Raw genomic sequence first — 18,651 nt, forward strand, 5'->3', positions numbered from 1 at the left:
TTCTGATCTAGCCAAAGGTCTTGGGTGAAATGAGAACACAGCTGAAAGAAATAAAAATAACAAATTATCTCACTAGGCCCATGTAAATATACAAATCTATTGTTTACAAATCTAATACATAAAATTATACAAAGTACATTAGCAAGATGGCATAACAAAAATACCACAGGTCTTAATTCTTTTATAGACTTATAACAAAACTGTACTGACCAAAATGTCTTTATGGAAAATCTAGAAATGAGTCAAGTGTGTTCAGTGTACCAGGTGAGCAAAATGCCACAAGCCATCCTGAATGGATAGAAAAGTTTGTTACATTTTCCCAACACCTTTACTCCTCCATAATGCAGCATGGCACTTTTAGAAGTAAACTGCAATGCCTGGCATCTTCCTCAATATAGAAAAAGAAAAAACTGGCTCATGTATTTTTACTTCTGGCTTCTGGGCACTTTTACAGAGACTTGTTTCTGTCTCCAGTGACAAAATGTGCTGAAAGAAATGATGGTATACTTTGAAATAACAGCTTGAGTCTGCTGAGACCAAAGGTAAGTGTTACAGCAACAAACTACAGTACCACAGACATGCAATATGTATAGGAAGTAATTACAGACTGTTAAGAAACACAGACAAACCTCTTTAACTGAATAATCAACACAAAATTCCACACAAGACACATCATAACATATTTGATAGGCTCCCAGAATCTCTAGTTGAGACAACTGGTTTCAGATTATGTTAGGACAACACCACATTATAAAGATTGTGAGAGGTAGCTGTTTGTTAATGTCCAAATCTCAACCAAAGAGTACAATACATACAAAATATTACAGTGACATGGCCTAAGTAAAAAAAAAAAACTTAAAACTGTCAGAAAACAACCATGAAAATAAAGATGTACACATTAATTTTAAAAATTTAACCTAAATGGGAACACAGGTAACTAAATAAAATCAGAAAAAAATAGAATATCAAGGAAAAGATGAAAAATATAATAGAATTATGGAAGTAGAAAATAGAAATAGAAATAATGACTGAGGCCAGGTGTAGTGGCTCATGTCTGTAGTCCCAGCACTTTGGGAGTTTGAGGCAGGCAGATCACTTGAACCTAGGGTATTCAAGTTTAAACTGGGAAACATGGCAATACTTCTCCTCTATAAAAATTAAAATTAGTCAGGTGTATTGGCACACACCTGTGGTCCCAGTAAACAGGAGGCTGAGGTAGGAGGATCACATAAGCCTAGGGAACCCAAGGCTGCAGTAAGCTGCAATCATGCCACTGTACTCAAACCTGGGTGACAGAGCAAGACACTGTCTCGAAAAATTAAGAATACCTGAGAAATTCTCAAAAGTAAGAAAATAAGGTTGTAAAAATGAAGACGCTCAACATACTAAAACTAGGAAACACACAGATCCATAACAAGTCATGCAAAGCAAAGTTCCCAAAGTCACAGACAAGAAGAGAATCTCAAATGCTGGAAAATACGTAATTATTGTTCTATGATATAACCAGTGACTCTTTCAACAAAAACTTTGCAGGCCAGAAGGAAATTGTGTGCTATAGTCGAGGTGCCAAGCGAAAAATAGCTTCTATGTAAGAATAATATAACCAGCAAAACTGTGCTACAAAAATGAAGAAAAAGGAAAGACCTCTAAAAGTAACCAAATGTGGAAAAATTATATCAACACTACATGTGCCCTACAAAAAATGCTGAGAAGAGTCCTCCTACTAAAACTATATGATGCTAAAAACCAAAACTATCATATAAAAATAGGTAGCTTTCTAGGAAAGATATAAAGATATGCAAATATTATAGAAAAAGTATCCTGTAGCATTATAATAATACCAAAAAATGTTTTATTTAATTATTCTCTAAAATTTAAAGATAAAAGCTAAAAATAATAATGAACATCTGTTAATAAATATATAACATAAATAGATATGTTTAGTGACATCAATAACTAAGTTGAGGACAGATGTAATAAGAAATAATTTGTGCATGGACCCGAATTTAAATTTCACCACTTCAAAATATATTGTTGAAATTTTAAGAGGTTTTTATATAATCCTGAAGGCACCCACAAAGAAAATGTCTGTATAGGTACAAAAAAGGAAATAAGAAAGAAGTGACAGCCTATCCATACAAAAATCAAAAAGACACTAAGGAAGATAGAATGAGAAACAGACCTACAAGAATCATTAAACAATAAAATAACAATAATCTTTGTCTTCAGAAAATAAATATTTTAAAAATAGACTTGCCAATCAATACACATACATTGAATAGTGGGATTATATAAAATTTTATATACCAAGACCCAACTTGCCTTTCTTCAAGAGTCACTTGAGATCTAGTAGTGAAATCAGCCTGAAAGTGGCAAGTGGAAGACGACATTTTAGGCAAACATTAACCAAATAAGAGCAGAAGAGATCAAAATTGTATTATACAAAATACATCGTAAGTCAACAACTCTCTTATTTTATAAAATATACTCTATGTCAAAATTCACAAGAGAAAAAAGGTCATTAAACAATAATAAAGATATCATTTATTGAAAATGTATGACAAATATGTGCATACATATATTTATATGTTTGTGTGTGTATGTGTATTTCTCACATTAGGTTTCCAAAAATACAAAGCAAAAATTGACAGAATTAAAGCAACAAATAAAGAGCAATATAATTATAATAAGATATTTTAATACTTCAATTTCTGCAATGAACAATAAAATAAAACAATATTAATAATGGAAAAGAGGGCCAGGTACGGTGACTCACGCCTGTAATCCCAGCACTTTGGGAGGCCAAGGCAGGCGATCATGGGGTCAGGAGATGGAGACCATCCTGGCTAACACGATGAAACCCGGTCTCTACTAAAAATACAAAAAATTAGCAGGGCGTGGTGGCAGGTGTCTGTAATCCCAGGCACTCAGGAGGCTGAGGCAGGAGAATGGCATGAACCCAGGAGGTGGAGCTTGCAGTGAGACGAGATCGCACCACTGTACTCCAGCCTGGGTGAGAGCAAGACTCTGTCTCAAAAAAAAAAAAAAAGGAAAAGAGAAACTGAAAGCAGTACAGATGGGAACAAGTGGCTCATGCTTGTAATTCCAGCACTTTGGGAAGCCAAGGAAGACAGATTACCTGAGGTAAGGAGTTTGAGACCAGCCTGGCCAACATGGCAAAACCCCATCTCTACTAAAAATAGCCAGGTGCGGTAACAGGTGCCTGTAATCCCAGCTACTCAGGAGGCTAAGGCAGGAGAATTGCTTGAACCAGGGAGGCAGGGTTTGCAGTGAGTCGAGATTGCGGCACTGCAATCCAGCCTCGGTGACTGAGCAAGACTCCATCTCAAAAAGAAAAAATATACAAAGAAAGAAGTATAAAACAATATTATGCCTAACAAAGAATACCCCTTAACAATAGCAGGGTATAACCATTCTCTATAGCTCACATACATTCTCTTTGATAAACTGCCTGTTAGGCCATGATAAAAATAAAAACTTACTAAATCTTTAAAAATTGAAATTGATAGATTACTTTTTATGACCAAAATGGAATGAGAGTAGAAATCAACAAAAACAAAACTAAAAAATTTACAAATACATGAAAATTAAACAACACACTCTTCAGCATGCTCAAAGGGTAAAATAATTAATATTCAGCATGATCGAAGGGTAAAATAATTAATATTGTGAAGATGCCCATACTGCTGAGTGTAATCTACAGATTTAATGCAATCCCTTTCAAATATCTAATTTTATTTTGGCAGAAATAGAAAAAGCAACCCCCAAATTATATGAAATTTTAAGAAACAATGAAACACCCAATAATCTTCAAAGAGAGGAACAACGTTGGAGGCATCACAACTCCCTGATTTCAAAACACATTATATAGACTTAAAACAATTTGGCTTGGTTATAAAAAGTGTACTAGACCAAATAAAGAGAATGTAGTATAAATATAAACTCTCACACATATAATCACAGGAAGAGTTATTTGCACGTCCATAATTTTTTTTTTTTTTAGATGGAGACTCGCTCGGTTGCCCAGGCTGGAGTGCAGTGGCACAATCTAGGCTCACTGCAACCTCTGCCTCCCAGGTTCATGCCATTCTCCTGCCTCAGCCTCCCAAGTAGCTGGGACTGTAGGTGCCCGCCACCACGCTTGACTAATTTTTTGATATTTTTAGTAGAGATGGGGTTTCACCGTGTTAGCCAGGATGGTCTCGATCTCCTGACTTTATGATCCACCCACCTTGGCCTCCCAAAGTGCTGTGATTACAGGCATGAGCCACCGCGCCCGGCTGCATATCCATAATTTTTACAGCATTGTTATTGAAAGGCAATAGGTGAAAGCAATGCAAATTTTTCTCCCCAGATTACTGGATAAATATAATTTGAAACATAAAAATAATGGAATATTACTCAGTGTTTAAAAACAGGAAATACAGGCCAGGCACACTGGCTCACACCTGTAATCCCAGTACATTGGGAGGCCGAGGTGGGTGAATCACCTGAGTTTGGGAGTTCGAGACCAGCCTCACCAACATGGAAAAACCCCATCTCTACTTACAAAAATTAGCCGGGCATGGTGGTGCATGCCTGTAATCCCAGCCTCCTCTCAGGAGGCTGAGGAAGGAGAATGGCTTGAACTTGGGAGGTGGAGATTGTGGTGTGCTGAGATCGCTGCACTGAACTCCAGCCTGGGCAACAAGGGCAAAACTCCGTCTAAAAAAAAGGAAATATTCTAACAACCATAACAAACTTTCATGAAATTATGCAGAATAATATATGTCAGCCACAAAAAATATGGTACGAATCCACTTACATCACATATTTAAAGCAGTTAGACTCAAAAACAGGAAAACAGAATTGTTTGTAAAGGGCCAGAAAATGGGAGAATTGAGTAGTTGTTTAATGTGTATTCAGTTTTAGTTTTGCAAGACAAAAACATTCTACAGATAGATTGTATAATAATGTCAATATAATTAATATAAACTACATATTTTTAAATTAAGATTCTAAATTTTATGTTCTTGATAATTTAAAGTAAACAGTAATAATACCTTTAAAAAGGGACAAAATTGACAGTTTTTAAAATTACCTTCAAATCAAAAAAGTGTTTCTCCCACACAAAAATAGATTCCCAAATAGATATTAGAAGTAGGAGAATTTTTATGACTACTCAGATAAAACGACCATTGATCACTCACAAACATACAAGTCATAAACAATACAGAAATAATATGTGTATACACAAACACAGAAATTATTATATTGGGAATAGAGATATGACTGATTCATATGTAACTTTGGCTCCACGCTGTCTTAAAGTGTACAGAGTTGAATATTGTCATTCACAATTGTCATAAAAATAAAAACTAAAAACACAACTGATGTGACGTGGCATACTCTAAAATATGAAACAAAAAAGAAATAAAATTGGCTGGGCGTGGTGGCTCATGCCTGTAATCCCAGCACTTTGGGAGGCCAAGGCGGGCGGATCACGAGGTCAGGAGATTGAGACCATCCTGACTAACACGGTGAAACCCCATCTCTACTAAAAAATACAAAAAATTAGCTGGGCATGGTGGCGGGCGCCTGTAGCCCCAGCTGCTAGGGAGGCTGAGGCAGGAGAATGGCATGAACCTGGGAGGCGGAGCTTGCAGTGAGCTGAGATCATGCCACTGCACTCCAGTCTGGGTGACAGAGCAAGACTGTGTCTCAAAAAAAATAAAAAAGTAAAGTAAAATGAAATAAAGTAAAATTGCAAAACAAAATGAAAACATGGAATGTTAAACTTACTGAACACCATTAAGTAGATTACGACGTTTGGAAAAGAAATCTTAGAAGACAAATGTAGGGAAAAAGTAGTTAGAGGGGTTATTTGAAGATAAAAGAGGATGAGAACTTTCCAAATTTTTATGTGATAAAAGAAAAACTAATACCAATCAATACTGTTTGCTTTGAAATTATTTGGAATTATTCTGGAATTAAAAATAAGGAAACAATAAAGAACTTACAAAATAAACAAAAGGTGAAGGTATTTATCACCACAGGCATGGTCCCACAAGAAATGCTACATGGTGGCCAGGCACCAGTGCCTCATGTCTGTAATCCCAGAGTCTTGGGAGGCCAAGGCAGGCAGATTAGTTGAGGCTAAGAGTTCAAGATGAGCCTGAGTAACATAGTGAGATGCTGTTTATTTTTTTATTGCCAAAAAGAGTCCATATGTTGAAAAATATAATGATGCTGAACAACCTTAAAAAACTACATGAAACTATAAACTTTCTGTTAAATGTAAATACATAAACACATATACAATTGTTTACTACCATAATCATTAAGCAAAATCTCTTAAAATACTGCTATAGAATTTCAACAAAAAAATCTGCATAAATCTGTTAATAGATACACAATATAAAATAATATTTGTAATAATGAAAAACTACAGGATGTAAGCCTGGGCACAATGGCTCATGCCTGTAATCCCAGCACTTTGGGAGGACGAGATGGGTGGATCACGAAGTCAGGAGTTCAAGACCAGCTTGGCTAAGATGGTGAAACCCCATCTCTACTAAAAATATGAAAAATTAGCCGGTCGTGGGGGTGGGTGCCTGTAATCTCAGCTACTTGAGAGGCTGAGGCAGAGCATTGCTTGAACCTGGGAGGCGGAGGTTGCAGTGAGCCGAGATCACACCACTGCTCTCCAGCCTGGGTGACAGAGCGAGACTCCATCTCAAAAACAAAACAAAACAAAACAAAACAAACAAAAAACCCACTACAGGATGTAAAGAGGTATAGTTTTTGTATTCAACTGAAGTTATGACATACTAATATTGTTATAACTTTAAAATGATTTACATAATCTCCAATTACCTAGATAATTACAAGTTTATAGAAAGTATGCAATACAAAATGAGAAAGGAAACAAAGCATAACACTACAAACTCAAAAAAGCAAAAATTAAGACAGTAAAATAGGAAATTATGGAAAACATCTCTACAAGAAACACAGAAAATAATAACAATCAAAATGGTAATAGTAACTTCATTCCTCTATGGAATCATTTTAAATGTAAATTGATTAAACTAATAATAAGAAATTAAATGGCCCAATGGAATAAGAACAAACAAAATCACACAATATGCAACAAATCACACAATATTCTTGTTCGAACATGGTGTACTCTGTTAAGACACAGAACAAGCTTTATTAAGTTTAAGAAGACTAATCAGGTGTGGTGGCTCATGCCTGTAGCCCCAGCACTTTGGGAGGCCAGGACTGGAAGATTGCTTGAGACCAGGATTTCAAGAGACTCACTTTAACTTTGAGTCAAATAGGTTGAAAGAAACAGAATGAAAAAGCATATTCCATGCAAACAGTATCCACAATTAAGTGAGGTGGTCATAAATTATATTCGACAAAATACGCTGTAAATCAAAAACTAGCATGAGGTAAAGATTGTTACTATATAATGGTAACATTGGTCATTTACCAGGAATCTATAACTATTATATCTATTTAAAAGATCAGGGTTCCAAAATATATAAAGCTAATATCGACAGAAGTGAAGCAAAAAATACATAGCAACATAATAATTACAGACATTAAGACCCCACTTTAATAATGAGTGAAAGTTTAGATAAAACATCAATAAGAGAACAAAACCTGGATGACATTATAAATTGTATTAATTCATTTTGTATTGCAATAAGTACCTAAGACTGTGTAATTTATAAAGAAAAAAGATTTATTTTCTTCATAGTTATGCAAAATGTACAATAAGTGTGGTGCCAGCATCTGCATCTGGTGAAGGTCTAAGTAAGCTTACAATCATGGTGAAGGCAAAGAGAAACCAGACATATTGCATGGGGAGAGAGGGAGCAAGCATGAAAGGAAAGTGCCAGGTTCTTTAAACACACAGCTCTCATGTGAATTAACAGAGTGAGAACTCATTGATCACCAAGGGGATGGTGCGAAGTCATTTACAAGAGATTTGCTCCCATGACCCAAACACATCACACAAGGATCCACATCCTACATTGGGAATCCCATTTCAACATGAGATTTGAAGGGTACAAACATCCAAATCATATCATAGACCAACTACACATTAAAAATATGTACAGGACTCTCCAGTAAAAAGGAACAGATTACACAATATTCTTGTTTGAACTTGGTGCATTCTGTTAGGACACATAACAAGTCTTATTAAGTTTAAGAAGCCTGGCCAGGTGTGGTGGCGCAGGCCTGTAGCCCCCAGCACTTTGGGAGGAAAGACCACTTGAGACCTGGATTTCAAAACCAGCCTGGGCAATATAGTGAGAACCTGCATTTCTACAAAAAATCAAAAAACTAGCCAGGCGTGAAAGCACACATATGTAGTCCCAACTACTTGGGATGCTGAGGTGGGAGGATTATTTGAGTCTTGGAGGTTGAGGCTGCAGTGAGCCAAGATTGTACCACTGCACTCCAGCCTGAGTGGCACAGTGAGAATCTGTCTCTCAATAGCAACAAAAATAAATACATAAATTTAAGATGACCAAAATTATACAGTTATGTTTTCTGACTAAAATGAAATGAAACTAGACATCAAAATCAAGAGATAAACTGGCAAATTCAAAAATATATGGAAATAAAACACACTCTTTAATATATTCTTGCTTAAGGTCCAGATAATTTAATCTAAATGTGAAAACAACTCATGGTGGTGAAGAAATTCCAATGGTACATTGTTGACCCGAAATATTGTTTAAAACTTTTTAAATTGATTATGAGCTAAAACTAGCCAAACACCCATGAGAAAGAACAAAGAGGCATTATATTTCCTGATTTCAAAATATATTCAAAAGCTATAATAAACAAAAGCAATGTGGTACTAACAGAGACAAATAAACAGATGATAGAACAAAATAGCCCAGAAATGAACCCTTCTTTATATAATCAAATAATCTTCCACAAAGTTGCCATGACTACACAATAGAGAAAAGAAAATATCTTCAACAAATGATGTTGAAAACTGAGTATCTACACTGAAAAAAATAAAGTTGGATTATTTTCTTGCACATTTTAAATAAAATAATTAAACTAAAAAACATATAACTAATACAACTCTTAGAAGAAAAAAATAGGGAAAATACAGAACACTGGTTTTGGCACTTTTTTGTAGATATGACATCATACTTATGAAAAACATAAAAACCCCCAAAATTTAACTGTGCTAAACTTCAAATTTTCTGCACACCAAAGAAAATATTTAGTAGAATGACAATGCCACCGAAAAAATGGGTGAAAATATTTGCAAATTACAAGTGATGAGTTAATATTCAGAATTATAAACAACTAAAACTGAACAACTAACGTTGCATAAATTGATTTAGAAATGGACAAAGAATTGAACTGATGTTTAATCAAAAATATATATGTAAGTAGAAAAAAGCACTTAAAATAATGCAAAAAAAGTACCAATTGTAGAGAAATACAAAACAAAATTACAATCCAAAACAAAACCACCTCATACCCATTAGAATGGCCATGATAAATTTTTAAAATGCCGAATCTGTTGAGGATGTAAAGAAATTAAAACTCATGTGAATTGTTGGTGGGGAAAAAGGATGCAACCATCATATTATGAATATTTCTTAAAATTTAAATTACATAATTCCACTTATAAACCTAGATTCAAATATAAATCATACTATTTGACTGGAATATAAAACACATTTTTATATATTAATATATATATAAATGGAATACAAGAATTCCACTTATAAATCTATATTCAAACATAAATATAAATGTATACTCCAAATATAAATCTATATTCAAACAAAGAACGTGGAAGATATATTTGAATATATATTTCAAATATTGGTATAATAAATATACCAATATTTATATATTTAATATATATTAATTTAATATATATTAAATATATTATACCAATATTTATTTATTTTATATATATTAATATAATATATATTGAATAAATATATATAATATAAATATATATTTTATATATATTAAATATATAAATATTGGTATAATATATTTATTATACCAATATATTATATATAAATATATACACATATATCTATATATACTATATATAAATATAGTATACCAATATTTACAAAATCCAAAAGGCAGAAGTAACCCAGATATCCCTTGACTGATAAACAAATTAAAAATTTGACATATACATACAGTGGAATATTATTCAGCCTTAAAATAGTAAATCTGTCACATTCTTACATAAACGTTGAGAATATTATGTCAACTGAAATAAGATAGTAATAAAGTGACAGATACTATATGATTCCATGATATGAGTCATTATAAGTAGTCAAATAGAAACAGAAAGGAGAATGGTGTTACTCAAGGTCTAAAGAGAGGGTAAAATGGGCAGTTGTTACTTAATGGGTATTGTCTTAATTTTAGAAGACGTAAAAGTTCTAGAGGTCTTTACATAACAATGTAAATACTCTTAACGACTAAAATGTACACCTTTTTTGAGGTAGGTTCTCACTCTGTCCTGCAGGCTGGAATGAAGTCATATAATCATAGCTCACCGCAGCCTCAACCTCCCATGCACAAGTGATTCTCCTGCCACGGCCTCACAAGGAGCTAGGACCACAGGTGGACAACCCAACACCTGGCTAATTTTAAATTTTTGTGGGGAAGGGCTCTCTATATGCTGCCCAGGCTGGTCTCAAGTTCCTCGGCTTAAGCAATATTTCTGCCTCAGTTTCCCAAAGTGCGGGCATTATAGGCATGAGCCCCACCACACTCAGCACTGAAATATAGACTTAAAAAGTTTTAAGACGGTAAATTTTATGTTATGTGTTTTCGCATTTTTTTTGGAAACAACTAAAAGTGATATAGGTCTTTCTATAAATCATAAAATCTATAAATATATAAATATAAATCACCTTCAAATCACTAAAGTGTTTCTCTCACACAAAGAAAATATATATATATTTATCATTAAACACCTGGTGAATATACCACTGTTTCTGTGACTACTCACCTTCACATAATAAGACAACTGTTGAAAATCAGCCAAGAAGGCTGGGCGTGGTGGCTCACTCCTGTAATCCCAGAACTTTGGGAGGCCGAGGCAGGCGGATCACCTGAGGTCAGGAGGTAGAGATCAGCCTGGCCAATATGGTGAAACCCCATCTCTACTAAAAATACAAAAAAATTAGCTGGGCATGGTGGCAGGCACCTATAATCCCAGCTACTCGGGAGGCTGAGGCTGGAGAATTGCTTGAACCTGAGAGGCGGAGGTTGCAGTGAGCAAAGATTGTGCCACTGCACTCCAGCTGGGCCTCTACTGTGGCCTGCAGACCTTGGCCTCTACTGTGGCCGCTGAAGGAGTTCAGTGACTCAGTTTCAGCTGTCTTTGCCACAGTTCACAACAATTCCTGCCAACACAGGGACCCACACAGTGATGTGGAAAAAAACTTCCAAATACTCAGTGGTAGCCACACTTACCACATCCTGATATAAGGTCCACCATATGCACACCCAATTGCAGAAATCTGTCCTAGTTTCTGCACTATAAATAAAAGTCCTGAAGGAAATCCAGCCCACCCAGACATTAGATGGGAATCACAACAACCAAAGCCCCTGGTAAAAAGCCACTTGAAGGTTGAATCCACTGCATACCCAGCAGCCTTGTGACACAGTTATAAACTCTTCCCTACTACAAGCTCATAGGGCATCCCATTACCCTGGGGACCCAACAAAAGAAGATCTGTACCTCCTGAAACCAGTTTATAAAAAATTAAAGAGCTGTTTGCTTCTTCAAATTTATAGAAACCGGGGTACGGCTACATGGTTCCATTGTCAATGTTTCTATTTTAACATAGCAGTTAAAGTACTTTGCAGAAGAATTAGTCAAGAAAATGACCCTAAAAATGACATTCAAATTGAGGAAAAAAAATTAAAATGTTGCTGTTTGTAGGTGACATGATCTTATATATAGAAAACCATAAACAATACATCAAAAAATAACAAATGCCCTCAGAAAATTAGCAATATATAACATTAACATATAATTATCAGTTATGATTCCATATGCTAACAACAAACCATCTGATAAAAAAGGAAGGAAACAATCTCATTTCCAATAGAATTAAAATAATAAATTTCTGAAAAATAAATTTAACAAAGAAGACAAAAGATCTTTACACTGAAACATATTGATGAAAGAAATGGAAGAAGTCACAAATAAATGCAAAAAGATTTCAAGTTTATGAACTGGAAGAATAAATATTATAAAGCACCATATGATTCAAAGTGATCTACAGTTTCAATGAACTCTCTATTAAAAATCCAGTGACGTTTTTCACAGTAATGGAAATTACAATTCTAAAATTTACATGAAACTACGATAGGCTTTGAAAAACCAAAGCAATCTAGACGAAAAGGGACAAAGCAACCAAACTTCATACTTTATGATTTCAAACTATATTTTAAGATTGTAGTAAAAAAACAAGATGATACATGCAAAATATGGACACAATAAAACAATGGAACAGAATAGAGCCCAGAAATAAACCCAGGCATATAAAGTTTACTAATCTTTGACAAGTGCACCAAAAATACACAATGAACAATGTATAGTCTTTTAATATTTGGTTCTGAAAAAACTGGATACCTCCAGGCAAAAGAATAAAATTAGCTTATTTTTCTTACACCATGCTAAAAGTTAAATTACAGACTTAAATATGAATCCTTAAAAAACCTGAAAAAAAAATACATGGAAAACCCTCATGATATGGTCTTAACAATAATTTGTTAGACATAATACCAAAAGTACAGCAACAAAAGCAAATATAAACAAGCTGGACTGCATCAAACTAAAAACCTTCTGCACAGAAAAGGGAACAATAAAATAAAAAAATTTGTAGAATGGGAAAAAATATTTGCAAACCATACATCTGATAAAAGATTGATATTCAAAATATATAAGAAATGCAAGCAGATTGAAAGCATAAACAACAGTAACCCAGTTCAAAATAGGCAAAAAACTGAACTGATATTTGTCCAATGAAGACATACAAATGGCCAACAGCTAAGCCATAAAGTACTCAATATCACCAAATATCAGGCAATTGCAAATCAAAACCATGATGAGTATCATTTCAAACATGTTAGAATGGATAATGTAAAAAGAAGAAACATAACAAGTGTTGACAACACTTTGAAGAAAAAAAATTCTGTACATTCTTGGAGAGTTATAAATTGATGGAGTCATTACAAAAACCAATAGAGGTTATCTTAAATACAGAACTACTACACAATCTAGCAATAGTAGTATTGTGCATATAATACTGTGTATATAACAAAAGGAAATGAAATAAGTAACTTGAAGACATATCTGTACCACCATATTTGTTGCAGCATTATTCACAATTGCCAACATATAAAAAGCCTAAATGTTTGTGGATGCTGAATAAAGAAAAGCTGGTATAAATAAATAATAGAATATTATTTAGCCTGAAAAATAACAAAATCTTGCCATTTCAACAACATGGGTAGAACTGGAAGACATTATGCCAAGGGAAATAAGCCAGACATAGAAAGAGAAATACTGCTCATTCTCACTTATATGGGGAATCTAAGAAAGCTGAACTCACAGAAGCAGAGACTACAATGGAAGTTGTCAGGGACTAGATATGGGAGAAAATGAAAAGATGTTGAAGACACAAATTTTCTGTTATGAGTAAGTTTTTCAAATGTAATGTATAGCTTCATGATACAGTTAACACTAAATTTTTGTATGCTTAAAATTTGGTGTCAGCAGATCTTAGATGTTTTGATTACAAAAAAGGTACCTATGTGAGGAAAGGTGATAAAAATGCTCATAAACATAATTGTGTTAATCATTTTACAATATACACATGCAGTAAGTCATTACATTGTACACAATAAATATATATACAATTTTTATTTGTAAAAAAATCCACAATACACACCTACATATATATACACACATATAAATTACAGTTCTGGTAAACTTTATCCTGAACAAGATAAAATTATAAAATAGTAATTTAAAAAACAAGGAAAGAAGTGGGAGCTTAACATATGCTCAGTAATGTTCTAAGTTCCCTGACATAGTGAATTGTAGAAATGTAGGAAATATCTATGTTATATTACAGTTCAGAAATTAAGACAGAATTGAAATTACCAACCTCAGTTAGTACTAAAAGAATAAAAATTTCAATTCAAATAACATTAGATATTCTTAAAGAGATACTTAATATTCTGATTAAATTACCGGGTATGAATTTCTGTAGAAACACATTTGAAACCTCCATAAAATAAGAAACTATAAAGCAGAAAACATACAACATATGTGTGTTGTATTTCTGGGATTTCTGAACCAAATCTCAATATCACTACTTTTACATATTTCAGACACAATGCAGAAAGAGAACTTAAAAATGGTTAAACACAGGGTTTCTAAAAAATATGCAGCTATTTGTATATCCCCAAAAGCAATAAAAGTAGTCAGATTGTGCACTGTTTTATAAGCCATAAAGAGAACTTTGGCTCTCACTGCAAATCTGAAGAAAAATTATTGAAGAAAATGTAGAGTCATTAGAGAGTATGGGACAGAGGATGCCCCTATGTGAGAACAAGTGAAAAAACCCAGGCTTCTCAGAAAGGATTTCCACTGGAGCACAGTTTCCCAAATCACATGTAAAAGTCCGGGTTCCTCTCGGCCTTTGGATGCCTCATCTATGTCATCCTCTTCTTCATTCGCTTTCACCTACCTGGGTGCTTCATACTCCATGGCTTTTTCCTTTGCTCCAGACAGGTGACCAGGTCTGGCTTAGAGAAGACAATACCTGTTTTATTTTAAAAAGCATCATGAGCATGACTTTTCCTGGGATTCTCCATTTACCAATCTAATACTGTGCTAAGTAGAGAAAAGAGGACATAATAGAAGATTCTAGAAAATTAATTCCAAAATACTTTTTACTGACAGAACCTTTAGCGTATTCAGAAAGTACATTAAATATGAGGGTCCTCTGTTTCACTCCCCAGTATTACTGAATCAAAAATTGGTGGTGGCAATTGAATTTTAAGGTGTGGACAACATTATGTATTATGTATGTCACTAAATTTCTGAAATTACCACTTATCTAGAGTGAATAATATAGATAAACTCAGGAAAGGGGAAAATTCAGGTCAAAATGAAACAACCTGAAGAATTTATTTTCCACACCGAAAAATCCTCAAGATTGTCTTGAAAATAGGGATCTGAAATTCACTCATGCAAAGCAGAAATTACCAAAACACATCCTACAAAGGAAGAAAATGAAAACTTTAGGGTAAATTAGGAATTCTATATTGAAGTTATCCTCAACCAAGAAGACCGGGTTTCTGTAGTTCTCTAACATCACATCCATATACAAATTCTGCTGAGCAGCATCCAGGTATTGACACTCCTCCAGACAGAATTCTATGGCTACATCCCTGAATGTCAACAGTCCCTGAAAACACACACACACCCACTTCAAGTGGCCAAGGGCAGAATTCTTAAATTGACTCAAGATAAAATGAGTGAAGAGAACTGATTCTGACTTATACGACTGAAATTGTCCTATAAAATAATTCCCAACAAAGAAATATTCTCTGTTGTATTCTCTATCTCTGAGAAAAGAGAGCATAAGATTCACAATACCAGTGTAGTGTATTGATGATATTTTTTGAATGATAAAGTACAAAATTAACAACAGGAACATAGACATGTACATTTTTGAGTGCTCCATTTAATCATACAGTAGAAGTTCTGTATATTTCTCAGATTAAAAAGTCAGGCTTAGTTATAAAGTACCTCTCAAATTTTAATGTGTACAACAATAAACTGGAGATCTTTTTATGCAGATTTTGTTTCAAGAAACCTGAGGTAAAACCTGAGTTTCTGAATTTCTAACAAGCTCACAAGTGACACCAATCTTTCTGGCCCAAGATAAATATTTTGTCAAACATTCATTAACTGACAGAGCCTGGGTTTTTATGACCAGTAAACAAAGATGAGAGACTTCACTTTTTAAAGAAAGACATATGCAAAGACAATCTAAGAAGAAAAGAGAACTTCCAGATTACATGGGATGCTTTATGCACATCAGCTGGTAAATGTCCCCAAGGTACTCGATAATAAAGAGAAAAATAACTCTACAGTGGAAAAAAATTCTCAGAGAACTGTTTAACTAAACGAATCAAATTAACACCAATAATAACAGAACAAATTTTCATCATGCGCTGATGCTCACAGAAGGACACAATATCACTGCTGTGATACTGGCCCCCACCAAAGAAGCAAATTATAATTCAAATCTAATCATAAAGAAACAAGTTTTATGCAAAATGCAAACTACAGTAATCGCTCATGTTGTGTAATCTCTATTAAAGTATTTACGCAGACTTTCTTTAGCATTCTAGAAAGTGAGTATCTTCTAATTATTTTTTTCAAAACTTTCTGAATTATTCTGGGTAATAAATGCCATCCTGTTCAAATGTGCATATTTTAATCCTGTTCCACATGGAGTTGATGGAGCACACAGACAGAACTTCAACATTACATATTCCCCTTTTTCATGAATATCTAAGAACCCCACCTCTTCCCCAGTAGAAATCTTGGGTATCCATGCCTTTCCATGTGCACCAGCACCAGCAACAAAGGGTATTTTTCTTTTTTTTTTTCCTTTGGAGATGGAGTCTCTCTCTGTTGCCCAGGCTGGAGTGCAGTGGCATGATGTAGGCTCACTGCAACCTCCAGAACCTCCACCTCCTGGGTTCAAGTGATTCTCTTGCCTCAGCCTCCCAAGTAGCTGGGATTACAGGCACCCGCCACCATGCCCAGCTATTTTTTTGTATTTTTAGAAGTGACAGGGTTTCACCATGTTGGCCAGGCTGGTCTCGAACTCCTGACCTCAGGTCATCCACCCACATCGGCCTCTCAAAGTGCTGGGATAATAGGCATGAGCCACCGCACCCAGCCAAAGGGAATATTTTTAATATTACGAGTCATAAATTAATGATGAGAATTCTGCATGGCAGAGAAGAAGCCAAGATGAAGAGAATGTTGAGAAGGCTCTAGTGTATAGAAAATAACATTTTTTCAGAGTTGCTTGACTATCATGAGAAGAAAAAATGTTTAAACAAACTTATAGGGAGAAACAGCATAAAGTCAAGAAGTACAGGTTTGTAAGTTCTAAGCAAATGGCATTCCAGGAGGCAGAGTGAACACTGCTCCTAATCTGAGACACAGTCACCTGAGAAAAAGCCATTTTTCTCTTCATCATCCTTCTCTAGGATTTCCTCTCATGTGATATTCTCTGGACAAGTCACACCTGCATCTTGGGAATATGACTTTAAAGGAATCAGCACAATCTCTTCACCTGCTACCACCACAAACACAGGTAGAAAGATCCAGGCATGCAGAAAATGTCCACCCATTTATGTTCTTTATAACAGATGAGATTCAAGGACAGTGAGCTCCTCCACAAAGATCAAAATATAGTCTTTCTCTTTTCCTGCCACAGACGCCACAATTTCTGCTACAGCAATGGGGATATGGGCCACACTAACTTGTTCCTACCAAATCCAACCATAGCAGGCCCTGTGACCTCCCTTTGGAATAAAGTTTGAACTCAACTCTCATGAATGTATTTTGAATTCCTCATGTTTGACCCTGGCCTCAACCTGGAGTCACATGAGGCACTTAATTATATCAACAAGGATGCTTCCACCCAGAACAATATACAGAGCCTGCGGGAAGGGCACAAGTGAAAAGATTGCTGCAACCTGGCCATTTAACAAAAGTACAGGATTAGAACATGCTTATACCTATTAACAAGAACAAAATTTCTAATGCTGCTCAAGTGGAAAAGGTATTGCTAAAAGGATGTTTCCAAAAATCTTGTATATAAGATAGCAACAGTGATTGATGATAATACTGTACTTCATCTTACTTGCCACAAAATAACATTTTATAATTCCTCAAAGTAAAATTGAGAAATCTTTAAGTTTTTTTCAAGTAACATAATCTATCTTTGTATAATTCATATTTGGGAATATGGCCTTTAATAATGTTCTTCCCACAAATAATCATGATTTTTTCCTACGATTACAGCATTAAACTCTATTTTAAGTTGTTTTTGAATTTTATTGTTTTGTTATTTAAGTTTATTTTATTTATAAAAAACCTTAATAAGCTGTATCTGTTTCATATGCTTTTAATTTTAAAGGAATAACAAAACTGTCTGGCTCAACTGCAAGTTTCCCTCCCCTTTGTGACTGACACTAAGTCTAGCACACAGCACTTGGGCCAGCAAATCCTGGAAGGCAGATGAAAATGAGAGCCTGAAGCAATGCTTACAATAGATGTCTCACACAGAACAATACAAATATGTAAAAAATCTTTCACCACATATTCTTGCCAATTAATTGGATCATATAAGTAAAATCATTACAAATATAAGTATTTACAGGATTTTAAAGTTAGAATATATTTGAATGCATGGGTAGAAAAGTATCATATTTTAAAACTATGTATATTTAAATTTAGTAATTTTCTAATCTTTAGAAATCTCTCCTGTTCAAAAGGTGGCAGCACTGAAAGTTGTT

Source organism: Pan troglodytes, chromosome 14 (genome assembly GCF_028858775.2).
Source record: "Pan troglodytes isolate AG18354 chromosome 14, NHGRI_mPanTro3-v2.0_pri, whole genome shotgun sequence".
Taxonomy (NCBI): Eukaryota; Metazoa; Chordata; class Mammalia; order Primates; family Hominidae; genus Pan; species Pan troglodytes.